The sequence below is a fragment of the Malania oleifera genome, chromosome 2, assembly GCF_029873635.1.
Source record: "Malania oleifera isolate guangnan ecotype guangnan chromosome 2, ASM2987363v1, whole genome shotgun sequence".
NCBI lineage: Eukaryota > Viridiplantae > Streptophyta > Magnoliopsida > Santalales > Ximeniaceae > Malania > Malania oleifera.
Genome location: NC_080418.1, coordinates 1,685,286 through 1,699,362, shown reverse-complemented (window position 1 = coordinate 1,699,362; position 14,077 = coordinate 1,685,286).

Below are 14,077 nucleotides of genomic sequence, written 5' to 3'. Positions count from 1 at the left end.
AGGATTTTGGTAGGAAAAAGAGAGGAGAGGAAAATCTTTCGGAGGTATATATATATTGGCTATGGCGTACGGCCATTTATTTCACATTGACATGAAATATTTGAACTGCAAACTAAAGCTATCATACATTTTTTGAATGGAAAATTAATTAAGCCCGCAGGCCATCAAAAGTGTTTTGAATGTAAGGGGGATAAGGCCAGCCCGCGCATGCATGGAAGGCCCCCACCCCTCCAATCAATATGCTGCTAATTGACACATGAGGGAGAAGACAGCTATGCCCCATGCTTTATTAATTAGGTTAATTTACGTGGAATTTGAAACTTACTAATTAGAACTATAGATGTTATCTAAGTGTTAAAATTCCTAAAAATGATCTAGGGTTTATACTAAAGTTTATCTTTTACTTATGTGGGTTTGAGCATTTAATTAAAATGATTCATAGGTTCCAAAACTTGAGGAGAATAATTCGTATGTCTTTCGTCGGGATGGAAGATTTGTTTATTTAAGTGGACGAGGTCATTCTAAAAGCAACCGGTAAATGGCTGATTTTTCCATAGCAATTTTGAGCATTTCTTTAATAATTCACTATGAAGAATTGAATCTATCACTAAAAGTCACTTATTAGTGACGATTCAGTAACCATCACTACTATTATTATATTAATATATATAAATAATTTATTTAACACTATTAGTGACAGTTTTGAAAATTCGTCACTAAAAATGGGATATTAGTGACGAATTAGATTCGTCAATAATAGTCTTTTTTTTAATTTTAAACATATAAAAATAATTTATTTAACACTATTAATGACGGTTTGGGAAGATTCGTCACTAATACCCTATTATTAGTGATAGTTTAGATTCATTACTAATAATATTTTTGTTTAAAAAATATAAAAATAATTTATTTAACAATATTAGTAACGGTTTGGGAAGATTCGTTACTAATAATAGGGTATTAGTGACTGTTTAGATTTGTCACTAATAGTACTTTTATTTTAAAAATATAAAAATAATTTAGTTAATAATATTAGTTACAATTGGGAATATTCGATCATCACTAATAATAGGGTATTAGTGACGTTATATTCATCACTAATACCCAGAAATCTATTTTTACCCGCTCGGGTTTCCACCAATCTCCCTCATTTCCCTAATTTCCCCGTTTCCCTCCTCCCCTCCCGATCCTCCTCTTTCCGTTGCAGCCCCAGCCCCTTGCTGTCGCCGTTCATCACAACCCCGTGCCCATCGCCGTTTGTAGACTGTTGCAGCCCCTCGCCCATCGTTGTTCGTAGAGCCCCTTGCCCGTCGCCGTCACAACCCATTGTCGTCGCCATTGCAGCCTCTCACCATCGATTTCAGTGCTCAACAATTCCCACAAGGTTATGATTCCTCTTCTGCCTCATTCCTCTTCTATGAACGTTTTTTTTTAAATGATGGTATCCGAGGCCCTTTTGGACAAAATTATTATGAAATTGTCCAACAATGTTATTTAAAAAAAAAAATGATGGTATCCGAGGCCCTTTTGGACAATATTATTATGAAATTGTCCAACAATGTTATGAAAAAAAAAAAAATACTTGGAGGGACTGAGGTGCTTATTATGAAATTGATGAACAATATTATTTCAAACTATTAAGAGCATGTGCATCACTTCTATTCTTCTTTTTTCTTTTTTAGTATTTCAGTCATGTATTTTTTTTCTTTTTTTTTAATTTTTTTATGAGAGTAATAAAATTGATATAAATCGAAAGAAGGTCCTTTCATGGTATTATTTTCTATTTAATATCTCTTTTTTATTCCTATAAATTGATAATAATAGACTTGGAAAAATGAATCAAATTGGTTAAACTATGGCAAATTAGGAGGATTATTGGGTGCAAATTATAATTCATAAACAACGCAATAAAAAAACAGTTCAAATCCGATAATCTATCATTCCTAAGAATATTTTTTTTTTCAATATGATGGATAATGTATTTTTAACGTAATAATTGAAGTTGTGTTTGAATTTATAATTTAGTTAATTATAAAATATTTACTAAACAGAAAAATAAGTATTCTTAAAACTACAATTATAAATGTAAAATACATCCTTTTTAAAATAGAAATATGACTATTCATCAATGCAATTCTCAAAAATTAACGAAAAACTTACAATTCAAAATGTAAACCAAATTATAAAATTTTATTAAAAGAAAACATAAATATTCTTAAAACTACAATAATAAATGTAAAATCCATCCAAGTTTAAATAGAACATATAACTATTTATAAAATTTATTCTCAAATATTGAAAAAAAAACCTTACAATTCAAAATGTATTTTTTCTATATGAATCTAAAAATAAAAGGCATAAATATTTTTACTTTCAAAAAAAATTGACCGATTTTTAAATATCCTTAAAATATGAAATTTCTATACTCAATTGAAGTATTTTGATTCATCACTAACACCATAATTGAGAATTAACTATAGGAATCGGACTCGAAATGGTTGATTCCTATTCCTAATGTTTATTTTTCGATCATTTATTCTTATTCCTATTTTATGCTAGAATGTGATTTCTCCTTTTGCTTGCACTTTGATTCTTGACTTTTACTTTGGAATCAAACTCTAATTTCTAAAAATAAATTTTTATTATAATATCCTAATTTACATAATATAATATATATATATATATATATATATATATATATAAAACATAAAATTAACGTGATCTTTGATAATACCTCAGCGACCTATGCATGATCAGTTAAAACTTAGAATCATTCTAACTCGTTGCATGTCTATTATTATGTTATATGATTTGTTGATTGAACAACTGGAATGCATGGTTGTGTTGAACGCCAACTGCATGACTGATGCAGTATATTGTGAAATGCATACTGGTAGTGGATTTAAGTTATTGCATGCTTGAAATGATTTCCTTGCTGAACACAATATATTGTTTCAAGTACTGATTTTATGGGAAAACATCCAATTTACGGACGACATGTTGCAGAAATTTCATTAAAATTTTTCCAAAATAAAACCATGTACAAAGAAACGTATGCATAATCAGTTAAAACTTAAATTCATTCTAACCCGCGCCTCTCATGTGTTGAAATTCGTAAGAAAAGAGGCATAGTAGGCTTATCATTGAAAATCTGAAGCACTTGACTAAGAACAACAATGTATAAAATACAGTGAAAAACCAAGAACTAAATGACATATGAAGTAATGTGTTAAATTAATTACTATCATTTCTTGTGTTCATTGAAGTTTAGACTCGTTCAAGAATGGTTACTATACATTCATGTCTCATCGTATATGTGAGACAAAATAATTACTGAAATTCAATTGATTATTAGTCATAGTATGTAGACTAATAATCAATTGAACATGCTAATTATTTGTTTCACTTACGATTAGTGATGTTTGTATTTCATTGTTCAATGTGGACAGTTCAGGAAGTTGTATTTACATTATTGTCATCGTTCATGCTTTGTCGATTGTCATTATATATTTCGATCACGTCTCTACTTGTGTTCTCTGGGTGCATAGTAGGGTGTCGTGACAATTTGTTAGTGATGGAAAACTAGCAACATGTTCAATTCCCCCATCTCGTGTACTAAGAGAGCCATGAGGAGATGTTATCGAAATTTATAATGACTGTGATGAAGGAATTTGAGCGATTGATTGCAATGTAAATGCAACATTCTTGAATGGGATAGGATCCGTACCCTTTAGACGGAAGATGGTTGTTTTTAGGATTCACAATGCATGCGTCATAAACATTTTGACAATGTAATCAACACCATTTACTTGAATATGTTATAGGGTAATTAATGAACATGGATAAGAGTTGGATGAAGGCTTGGGGTAGGTTTTTTCCAAAATACTTGAAAGGGGAACATGATTTCATAGAGTTTGCGCGTCCTCGTGTAGACAAAGCTAGTAGAATAAGGTGTCCTTACAAGAAATGTCAAAACATAACAATCAAACACATTGATTTGGTTCATACACATTTATTAGACTTTGGAATGGATAAAAGGTACACAACATATGTAACACCCCGACCCCGAGGGGCCTGGGATATTAACTCTTTACTACTGATTTACAGCGGAAGCAAATAAACTCGATTCTTATTAAACCAGAGCGCTAATTATTCATGTTACAATCACTTATTTCAAAAGAAGAAAAATTACACAAACATAAATATCTGAAACCATACTAATATTTCTAATCAATCTTTATTTTTCTAATCCCCACCCGCATGCTTGCTAAGCCTGATTTCCGACATGTCCTTCAGAGTTATCTGAAATAAAATATGATTGGGGTGAGACGACGCTCAGTAAGTAAATAAGATTATTATTAGTGTGTGGCCAAAATGAGTTTTTAAAGAATTTCGTAAAACAATATTTAATACTATAACTTCAAGACTGCTTTTAGAATAAACATAAATTTAAAAATTTCTGCATAAAACTTTTGTCATCAATTTCAACAGTAAATTTTTACAATCATATACTATAACTGCTAAATTAAACTTTTAACTTTAAAACTGTAAAAATATTTAATGATAAACATACATATACTTTTCCTTATACGTTTTCCTTAGATCGTCATTTAAGTACCAAAATGATCATTTTCACGTAAACTTACACTTTTCCTTCAAATCATCAGTAACTTTGTACACATAATTAAATATGTATAAACATATATAATAAAAACCACCCTTAGGCCTGTTTGCCGTAAGTCATGTTTACCCCCATGACTGGGTTGTGCGGTCCGAAGACTGGACTTAGCTGGCTGACCGACCAAACTAAATCAACGTACGTAAACTTTAAGTGAGATTTTCCTTATTAAGTCCTGGTCCGGAACCAGGTGTGCACTCAGGAGAAATCCACTAACATAAATAACCACTCTGTAAACAGTGTGGGTGCACTCTGATCCGTATAAACTTTAAGCTGCGGTACCGAGCATCTGTAACTTTGAACTTTCGTTGCCATAAGGGGTTTGAAAATCATCTTATTATCATTTATGCAATTTAAAATAATATCGTGAAAATCTCATCTTTACTCATATTTACATAAAAAATGTAACGTAGAAATAAACTCATGCCACACAATTTTTGTGTTAAAAATATATATAATTTTATTTTTGAATAGAAAGAAATGCTGAAAATTTACCCGAGGGGATTGGAACATTTTTTAACCCAAAAATAGATGCAAGTATATTAAAGATAGAACTGGTATAATTAAATATGCGTGAAAATAAACTCATGAAAATTTTGTGGAACTAATTGACATAATTAAAATTTACGTACAAAATAAACTCGGGTATGAATTTAAAAGAAACTAACATAATCAAAATTTACTTACCTTCTTCTTTTACCGTGTGCTACGAACACAATAACTATCTTTAAGATATGAGATCGGAAAGAGTGGGTGAGTGAGAACTTACTCAAAATTCTCACTCCACCACAAATTCTTTCACTCACTAATCCTTCTCTTCCTTAGAAAATTATTGTGAAAAATTAAGGTTGAGAGCTCCCTATTTATAGGAAAATTTTGGGGAAGAAATGGAATTTATAAAAGTGTGGGGAGATGGGTGAAATTATAATTTTTTAAAAATTAAAGAATGGGCAAGGGATGGGCAAGGTATGGGTTGAGTATGGGATAGGGATGGAAGCCATGTGGGAGTGCTTGCCACCAATCCCACTAAATAATTTTTTAATTAATTACTTACCTAATTAATTAATCAATTACTTAATTAATTATTTTATTATTTTATTATTTTTTTTCCTAATCATTATTATCATTATTATTATCATTGTTATTAATTTTAAACTACTTTTAGTATTTATTTATTTTATTATTTATTTTTGAACAAGAATTAAATTTAAATTTTGAAAACTCATGTGGGCCCCACATGGTCTTGTGGGCCCCACACAACTTCGAGACTCGAAAGGATCATACGTAACTTGAATAACTCTTATACGATTTTATGCATCCTACATAGCTTTGAGACTTGTGTAAACCTCCATACGGCTTCGGGACTCATGTGGGCCCCACACAGTCTTGTGGGCCCCGCATAGGATACCTATATTATTATTATTTTATCATATATTTCTTCAAATTATATCAGTTAAAACATTATTTTATGTACTTATTTACGTATATAAATAGTGTCTTGTGACTCCGGGACTCATGTGGACCCCACATAGTCTTGTGGGCCCCACATATGATACCTATATTATTATCATCTTATTATGTATTTCTACAAATTATGTCTGTCAAAACACTATTTTATGTATATATACTTATTTACGTGTACAAACAGTATCTATCCTGTTTATCCTATGAAATTCCATTTTGACTAGGCCGACCTCCAGGGAGCGACTGAGCCGCAATGGTTTCTGAGCACTCGCTAAGACAAGGTCTTTCTTAGGCATCAAACATGGAATCAAGGATCCTACAGAAAAACACTTCTGTATTGATATTAACTTAATGACTATTTTTATTATTTTATTATTATTGTACTTTAATCATATATATATATATATATATATATATATTTGGGTCATCACAACATAAGTGTTCCATGGTGAAGATTACGCAGTTCAGAGCGATGATGATGGTGATGAAGATGAGGGGGCAAATATAGTAGGTGGTGATACATGTTCAGAAGGGTTCATCAAAATGTTAGGTGACTTGCAAAGGGCGATTGCAGTGGACATGGACGATGTTAGTGTGTCATATATTGGTGATGAATCTACTTCAATAGGTACCATACCTTGCGATCCTAGTAATTAGAGTTCCTGATAAAGTTGTTTCATGTAAGGACAACGCATGGGTTATCTCAGAGCACATTAAACATGCATTTAAGCCTCATTAAGGCTGCACCACCTGATGGTGAAACACTTCCAAAGTCCTTTTATGAGGCGAAGACATACATGCATGAATTGGGTCTTAGTTACACTCCAATACATATGTGTAGGTATGATTGTGCAGTCTTTTATGGTGAACGTGAAAATGCGACCGAGTGCCCAGAATGTGGTGAACCAAGGTATACAACTAATTAGAAGAAGGGTAAAAAGATCTCCCAAAAATTTTTGCAATATTGTCCATTAATCCCGCGATTGCAATGATTGTACTTGTGCAAAAAGACTGTTGCAGATATGAGATGGCATAAAGACAAATGTCTTTAAGAGGAAAACACCTTTAGCCATCCAGAGGACTCAGAAGCCTGGGCCGAGTTTGATAAAATGCATCTGTGGTTTACTAGTGATCCTTGCAATATCAGACTTGGCCTTACTTCAGATGGGTTCAATTATTTTAGTAATATGAACAACCTGTATAGGATGTGGCCAGTTATGATGATGCCATACAATATGTTGCCATGGGGATATATGAAAGAACCCTTCATTTATATGTCTCTACTTATTCCCGGACCAAGGGCACCTTATAATGATATTGATGTTTACCTGCATCCGTTAATTGACAAGTTGAAAGAACTATGGGAAAAAGGAGTGGAGACATTTGATGTGGAAACTGGGACAACATTTCGAATGCATGTTACACTGTTGTGGACAATTAATGATTTTCACACTTACAACAACCTATCAGGTTGGAGCACAAAAGGTTACTTAGCATGCGCAGTGTGTAATAAGGATGCTGAGTTCTTATCCTTGAAGCATGGACGCAAGTTATGTTTTATGTGTCATCGTCGTTTTCTTCTACTTGGACATCCTTGGAGAAATTGTGGTGTCAGAAGCTTTAATAGAAACCTGAACGAAGGTTGGAGCCAAACTGACTAAGTAGAGAAGAGATATTGAGCCAGCTCTAGTTGATCAAAGATCTGAAATTTGGGAGACCATTGAGCAATAAAAAAAGGAAACGTGTTGAGTGGGAGTTGAATTGGATAAAGAGAAGCATTTTTTTCGAGTTTCCATACTGGAAAGATCTTCCACTATGCCACAACTTGGATGTCATGCACATCGAGAAGAACATTTGTGAGAATATCATTTGTACATTGTTAGATATAAATGGTAAGACAAAGGGCAACACAAATGCTCACCAAGATATGAAAGATACGAGAATACGGACTGAGTTGCATCTGATTCGTGATGGAGGCAAACTTCTCATGACATCAGCTTGTTATACATTTTCGAAGGATGAGAAGAATAATTTCTTCGAATAGTTGAAATCAGTCAAGTTCCCTAATGGATATACATCGAACAAAGCTCGATGCATAAACACAAAGGAATGGAAGATGTTAGGAATGAAAAGTTATGACTGTCACATCCTTCTACAACGGGTTCTACTCGTTTTCCTTCATGGACACTTGACCGAAGATGTTCGCTCGGTGCTGATTGAGTTGGGGATCTTCTTTTGATAGTTGTGCTCCAAGAAATTGAGTGTAAACGTACTTGAACGGTTTGAGGAGGACATCGTGATTATACTATGCAAGCTGGAGAAAATATTTCCGCCAACATTCTTCGATATGATGGCCTACCTAGCCGTCCATTTACCAAGGTAGGTCATAATTGGAGGACTAGTACAATATCGTTGGATGTATCTTATTGACAGGTAAATTATAAAATCCTTCTACAATATTCACGTGATTTCCTCACCCTTTTTTTTTTGTGTATACAAGTCACTAATGCTATGTAAAATGTGCAGGTTCTTATCCACTTTGAAGGGGTATGTGCGCAATAAGGCATGGCCAGAAGGTTTAATCATTGAGGCATACATTGACAGTGAATATCTTTCATTTTGCTCAACATATCTACTTGATATTGACACAAGGTTCACTCGTGAGGAGTGAAATGAAGACATTCATGCTATTAATGCCGAAGATGAAGAATTGGGGAGCTCTATATTTCAAGGAAATGTTCGGTTGTTCGGTGCACTTGTTTACGATTTCATTGATATGGACGACCTACAAAAGGCTCATTTTTACGTCCTCAGTAATTATAATGAAATTGTTCCATATATCGAGTACGTGGTTCCAAAATCCTTACTTTACATTGTATTTACATATACTTAGTTGAAATTAACATGTACTATTGTTGCATATAGCGAACATAAAGTTGAACTTCTGATCAAAAATGAAAGGAATGTTGACGAAAGACATAAGAAGGAATTTGTCAATTGGTTTAGGAGCCATGTAAGTAACAAATACTGCCTGAATTCGAAGTAATGTACATTTTCAATATTGACGGTTCACTCATCTAAACTCTTTTTTAATTAATAGATGAAAGTCATGTATTATAATAAAGAACCAACAGCAAGTAAAGATTTGTACATGTTGACATGTGGTCCTGATTAACGAGTTAACCGCTATAACGGTTGCATTGTCAACAACTTACGATTTCATACGAAGTCCCTTGAATTACATAGAAGAACCCAAAATTGTGGGGTTGCGGTGCTAAGCAGAGAAGGAGATGAAGAAATTGACTACTTTGGTATCTTAGATGACATTATAGAGCTTAACTATGGACCTAACAAATTCGTCCACATATTCAAGTGTACCTGGTGGGACATTGGCAATAAAAAGACTAAGATAAACACGGATGCCTACTTTACCAGTATCAATTTTAGTAAGACATTGTATCAAAATGACCCTTTTGTGCTAGAGACACAGGCAAAACAAGTGGTCTACCATAAGGACACAAAATTGAAGGATGAATGACATGTGGCCCGAAAGATTCCTCCCCAAAGTTTGTATGCTATTACAGAAGTTGTAAATGAGGAGAAGAGTGTCAGTGAGGATGCATTCCAAGAAGATGAGCCATGTGTTAGTGCAGCAGTGCAATCTGCTTTTAATGTTGTTGAGGAAGGATTCGATCCTAAACCATTGAATAAGGTTAGTGCGTAGAACACGTAGGGACTGCTGACATTACAATTGATCCTTCTGTACACGTTGACATCATCGACAATGATGAAACTGATGGGGAAGATGAAACAGTGGTCGAGTACTATAGTGAAAAGGAAGACACTTCAGAAAGTGAGGATGATACCAATATTGAGGACGTATAGGGAGGTAAGCATGTTATGTTGTCACCATAAGTTCTGACATATGTAAATAACTGAAAATATATATTTATTATGCATCCATCTAATATTCAATCTTTTTATATTTACTTGTGTAATATTTTGCAGACATAACACCAGGAGGTCGTCATGGCCTAGTTCATTCCAAGCTCTCGACTACATCGTCACCTAAGGATGATCTAACATCCTTGAGGGCGGCAGAGCACGTCGGTCCTTATGCTGCACCATCACCATCTAAGCCCTCGAGACCTTGGTCAGACATGGATACTTTAGCTAGGGATCAAACCTAGGGTTAGTTGCCCACCATAATGAGCAGTGTTGGTAAGGTTACGATTAATTTATTTAGAATAAAAATATTAATGGTTGTACACATGCATGATTAAAATATTATTCTTTAACTCTTCTTTCAGCATCGACATCTATGTCGAGGTCAAGCCATGGTGTAGCGAAGAACACAACACTAAAAAAGAACTTGGATAGGACGGGGCAGCGGATCTAGATCAACATTCCTCCAGACTTCACGGCCCCGCGTGGCGATTAGTGCCCAGCTTGCACACAGGAGCTCAGCATTATATGCCGACAACATGCTCCAGTCACCCCCTTCAGCTAGCTACAGGTGATTGAGGCTCAGCGCATGGTTCTTTACATGTGCATCTTGGTTAGTAATCTCAAACCTTTTTTTTTTTTTTGTTACTTTTAATATACTAGCCAAGCAACTGTCTAACATTCTAACTGTATTTCATATGCAGGAGGAGTTCGATATGGACATTCTCTATGCAGACCATGTAAAAAAGGCAGTGGACGTGTAGCTCGACTCACTCTAAAAATGAGCAGCGCAAAAGTTATCCCAAGTATAGGAGTTCAGTCATGTGATAATTAGCCCAAAAGTGAGATCGTTTCTTCGGGGAATGCAGTTTAATTTCAAACTTCATGTAATCCCAAAGAAAATATTTTTTTACTGAACACAGTTCAGATTCAGCTCCTGGGATTTTTTAGATTTTGTGACGAAATTAAAAGGAAACAAGACATAAACTATGGACATCGATCACGAATAAAATTAATGACAAGAAACTAATAACGATAAATAGATGACGGGAAAAATTAACACAGTTAATATCCCTACTCAATGATCCATTCACATAATAAAATGAACGATAACAAAATTAAATGCGGAACACAATCCTATATTAAGCATTCAGACAAGAAATAAAACCTACCTTTGAAATTTCGGACAAAAACCTAAAGACGAAAACTTTATGATCAACTTCAACATTCAATCATAAAAAAACTCAATTAAACATCAACTCAAGAATTTAAATTTAATCCAACCAATAACTTGAACAAAAATTAAACTCAATCCAACAATAGATTCCAAAAAAAAAAACTTAAACTTCAACGTTAAACTAACTTAAAAAAAGATTTCAAAAAGAAATTAAACTTAAATACTTGAACAAGGTATTTAAAAAGTAATGAAGTAACGAAAGAGAGAGAGAGAGAGAGAGAGAGAGAGAGAGAGAGAGAGAGAGAGAGAGAGAGAGAGAGAGAGAGAGAGGAATGCAGGAGAGAGAGAAGAACAAAAATTTATCTAAAAAAAAGGTTCTTAAACTAACTTAAACAAATATTTAAACCCAACTTTAAATTGAAGTAAACTAAATTTTTGACAATAAAAATAAATCTAACGATATTAAACTAAGAAAAGAGAAAGAGAAGAGAGAAAAGAGGTGCAAGTCGTGTATGTGTTGGGGAGGTCCCCTCCTGCTACGCATGACTTCCCAGGAAAAAAAAACTCTCCTCAAACCCTACTGCAAGCTACTTATAAAGGCAACACCCTAGCCCCTTTATTTTGACTTTTCAAAACCTTTTTTTTTTCTCTCCCAATCCTAATAAAACCTACTCTCCTCTCCTTGACTTTTTCAGCCATCCAAAAGCCACTCACTCCAACGCATGCTTCTGCACATCTTGCATGGCCTATGCAAAAGCATGGGCCTTTCCTTGTCTCACACGGCCCATGTTAAAAGTTCATAAGTGTATGGTAACTTCACGCCCGATTTTTGACATTGATACAGTCAGTATCTCTCAAAAATCAAAACATGAAAGTTGTAGAGTATTTTCTTGGCTTTCCATTTTCTTGACATTGATACACTTAGTATCTCTCAAAAATCAAAACATGAAAGTTATAGAACTTAGTGATGTTCTAACATATGAGGAAGCTCCAATACAAATCTTAGATAGAAAAGAATAAGAATTGCGCAGTAAAAAGATACCACTAGTGAAAGTCCTATTGAGGAATCACGCGATAGAAGAAGCTTCTTGGGAGCTTGAAGATGAAATCGGACAAAAATACCCCCTAATTGTTTAGTAAGTTGTATAAGTTAAAGTAATCATAATTTTATTTTGTTTGGTACGGTGTACTTGTAATATAGAATATAGGATAGGTAATATTTTGGTTTTAAGTGAAATTTTATTCTATAGTTTTAATATCCCAGAACTACCTATGTAACCACGGTATTCCTTCGCCATAAGTGAGGGTAAGTAATAAAATAAATAGACTGTTTATCTTAAAGGATGAAGAATCATATGAATAGTAAAATTTCGTCCTCGAAATTTTATAAGGAGGGGAGAATGTAATAACCCAAGGAAATTATTCAAGGCCTCGTCGACGAACACAGGGGATTCGTCGACAATGGTACATGAGGATCTCGTCGACTAAGGCACGTTTCGTTGACAAGAAGATACCAAGAGGTTGTTTTTCCAAGTTCTAAATTTCATCGATGAGGAGAAGACATTCGTCAATAAACCCCCTTCTTGGCCTCGTCGACAAGGTGACATGGCTCATTGACGAAGCCCATAGTATAAATAGTCCCAATCTCAAATTTTTAGCAGAATTATCAGCAAAATTCTTTTTTTCTCTCTCCTCTATGGTTAGTCTCTCTTCTCTCTTCGATTTTGGCCCCGTTAGTCAACGGATCAACAATCTGAAGCCACCACAACACTTTTGGGAGAGTTCTCTCCGAGTTTGTCGGGGCAGATCGTTGGTGGGACTGAGTTGAATTCTATCCCAAATTCAGGGTAAGGCATTTTTTTCAATATTTGGCCTTCCAACAGTTATAGGAAATGTAGTAGCTAAAGAAATGATATTTTATTCTGGGATATATTATTTTTAGGGTGTTGAGTGGGGAACCCTGCGGTGCAGGACCAATCACAGTAGGGGATTTTAGCAGGAATCAAATAAGGGAAATATGCTATGTTGGGAAACCTTATTATGATTTCAGTACAAATTATATGTTTTTATCAAATTATTATTTAGACCATATATACAGTTTTCAGAACCTGATAACGTTAATATTTATTTGTGTGGCATGAGTTGATAACAGAACAATACATTATTTATACAATTTATGAATATCATGTTTACAGCATATTAGCTGAAATAACATGAAATTTATATGTTTATAAAAATTATACAGTATACTCAGAAACATATATATTTTTAGCAATTTTAGAATATCATGATTTCAGTACCATGACGCCCCGATACTCAGATATTTAGACAGTTATTCAGTTATACAGAAACTAGATATTCAGTCAGTTATTCAGATTTTCAGTTATGTTTTACAGGGTTATGGTTATTTTAAACTCATAGTAAAAACAATATTTTAGAGATATCAGCTACCTATATAGTATCAGACCCTGATAGACCAGATTCAGTCAGCAGAGCTCGGTATTGTAGCTATATTCAGATTCAGAGTGCAACCACATTACTCAGATAGTATGTGGTATTAAGAAGTCGATCGTGCCTATGTTGTGGACAGACTCCCCATCAGATATAGGTTGAGGGGGCCGATCTGACTATCGGAGTTCAGTTGACTTACCCTAGTCGGCCAATCAGGTAAGGTCTCGCCTACAAGCCGCACAACCTTGTCATGAGGGGTTAAATCATGACTTTCAGTTATCCATCCAGGGAATTTTCTCAATTATTATATATATGTATAATAAGATTTATAAAAAATAGATATACCTACAGATATTAAAAGT